Source organism: Nannospalax galili, unplaced genomic scaffold, assembly GCF_000622305.1.
Source record: "Nannospalax galili isolate Female #2095 unplaced genomic scaffold, S.galili_v1.0 scaffold634, whole genome shotgun sequence".
Lineage (NCBI taxonomy): Eukaryota > Metazoa > Chordata > Mammalia > Rodentia > Spalacidae > Nannospalax > Nannospalax galili.
The window spans coordinates 1,345,771-1,348,524 of NW_008336853.1; positions in this window are offsets into that span (position 1 = coordinate 1,345,771).

The following is a 2,754-nucleotide window of genomic DNA, read 5'->3' on the forward strand; positions in this document are numbered from 1 at the left end:
GGTTTGAATCCCAGCACCCACATGGCAGCTAACAACTGTCCGTAATTCCAGTTCCAGTGGATCTGACGGCCTCTTCGTCCTCCACGGGCATTGCATGACACAGGTGCACTTATCTACATGCAGGCAATACACTCATACACGTAAAAAAAAATTAAAAAAAATTTACAGGGCTGGAGAGATGGCTCAGTGGTTAAGAACACTGGTTGTTCTTGAAGAAGACCTGGGTTTGAATCCCAGCACCCACATGGCAGCTAACAACTGTCCGTATCTCCAGTCCCAGGGGCTCCAACAGCCTCTTCTGACCTCCGCAGGAATTGCCTGACATGGATGCACGTACGTCCATGCAGGCAATACACGAATACACATAAAATAAAAACAACAAATAAATATTAGAAAAAAAAAACAAAACAAAACTGGGTTTAGCGACACATGCCTTTAATCCCAGCACTCAGGTGGTAAAGCACAAGGCCCAGGAATTCAAAGTCATCCCTGGTTGGATTACATAGTGAGTCTGAGGCCATCCTGGGCTCCATCTCAAGAAAAATAAGATGGGGTAGAGGGATAGTATGTCCCAGAAATAGCAAGGCTCCTAGTGCCACATTCCCAGCCAGCCACCACTGTGAGAAGGGCAGCACTCCTGCCTGCCAGGGACTGAGGGACACCTGCCCCCTCCAGGTGTGAGTGAGCAGCTGAGAGCGGACAGGATGACAGGAGACAGCCTGAAAGCTCCACAGACAGCAGGTACCAGGCCCAGAGGACAGATGCATCCTAACTTCCAGAAAGACCTTTATGTAGAGTGGAGAGATCTTGGGCCTCCGTAGATGGAGCAGGTGCCAGGCCAAGAGAGACAGCACCCCAACCTCCAGAATGAGCTTCATGTAGGGGAGAGACCAAGGGCCCACAGAGACATGCTGAGAGAGACACTGCCAAGGGGCAGAGGCCAGACTAGACAGGACCCTGAGTGCTGAAAGAAGCCAGAAACCAATCAGCAAAGGAGGGTTTGTTTATTTGGTTGTTTTGTTGTTTGGGTTTTTTTGGGGGGGGGGTTGAGATGAGATTCTTGGTTATATAAACCAAGCTGGCCACAAACTTGGAATCTGCCTTCAAAGTGCTGGAATCACAACATGCCCAACTCCCTTTGTTTTTAAGAACAGCTTTATTGAGATGCAACTAACATATAAGACACATGTTTAATGTGAATCATTCTTACCAGGTGTGATAGCTCATACCTACAATCACAGCACTTGGAAGGCTTCGGTAGGATTTCTGAGAATTTGAGGCCAGCCTGGGACAAAGAGAGACCTATATTAAACAAAACAAAAATAGTGGCTAGGAATGTAACTCAGTGGGTAGAGTCCTTGATTATTATGCACAAAGCCCTGGATTTGATCCAACATTGTATAAACCAGGCATGGTAGTGCACACCTGTAATCCCAGGACGTAATAGGTCAAGGCAGGAGGATCAAAAGTTACAGGTTATCCTTGAATATATTGTGAGTTCAATGCCAGTCTGGGTTACATACCTTGTCTCAAAAAACATTATTCCTGGGGCTGGAGAGATGGCTCAGTGATTAAGAACACTGGTTGTTCACAGGCTGGAGAGATGGCTCAGCAGCTAAGAGCACTGACTGCTCTTGCAGAGGACCTGGGTTCGAGTCCCAGCACCCACATGGCGGCTACGAACCATCCTTAACTCCAGTTCCAGGGGAATCGAAGCCCTCTTCTGACCTCTGAGGCACTGCACAACATGAGTGCACTCACATACATGCAGGCAATACACTCATACACATAAAATTAATAAAATGTTTTTTGAAAGAACACTGGTTGTTCTTGCAGAAGACCCGGGTTTGAATCCCAGCACCTACATGGCAGCTAACAACTGTCCGTAACGCCAGTCCCAGGGGATCTGACATCCTCTTCTGACCTCCAAGGGCATTGCATGACATGGGTGCAGTTACCAATACATGCATAAGTATAGAATGAAAATAATAAAATAAGTTAAATAAAAACATTATCCATACACAAAGTTTTGGCCAGGGCAGTGGCACATACTTGAGGCTGAACATGGTGATGCACATCTGTAATCCCAACACTTGGGAGGTAGAGGCAAGAGGATCAGGAGTTCAAGGCTGTTCTCAACTACAGAGCAAATGTGAGGCCAAACCGGGCTGCATGAGACCTGTCTCAAACAATAACAATGAAGAGTAAACCATTCAGTGATATTTGGGACAGTCTCAACTTGAGGTGTCTGAGGACCTGTATCTGGAAAACAGCAAGGTGTGTTCACCTGGAGCCCCAGAGGTAGATCTGAGCAGGGATAATTTTCTGGGATGGCCCTGGCAGCATGGCCATGGTGGGTCCTCAGACTCCCCACTCAGTGAGGAAGCACAACCCCAGGACTACCCAAGGGGAAGGAGAGCTGGGCAGCACCACAAGGAAGCTCAGCTGCCAGGAAGTACTGCGGGGCTGTCCCGGCCTGGGCAAGAGCCTCCTCCCTTTCCCTTATCCCATGTTCTACCTCCTCTGACCCAGTGAGAGAAGAGGGCAAAGTCCAAACTCAGGAGCTGGAGGCTGGAGGCCTGAGACCTGGGATTTTATTCTTGGGTGTGTGAATAGGGCCTGTAAAACACACACACACACACACACACACACACACACACACACACACACTATATCTCTATATATGCAGTATATATGTATACATATATAGTCTTGTATTTTATTTATTTCAATTACATGTATTTGTGTCTATGC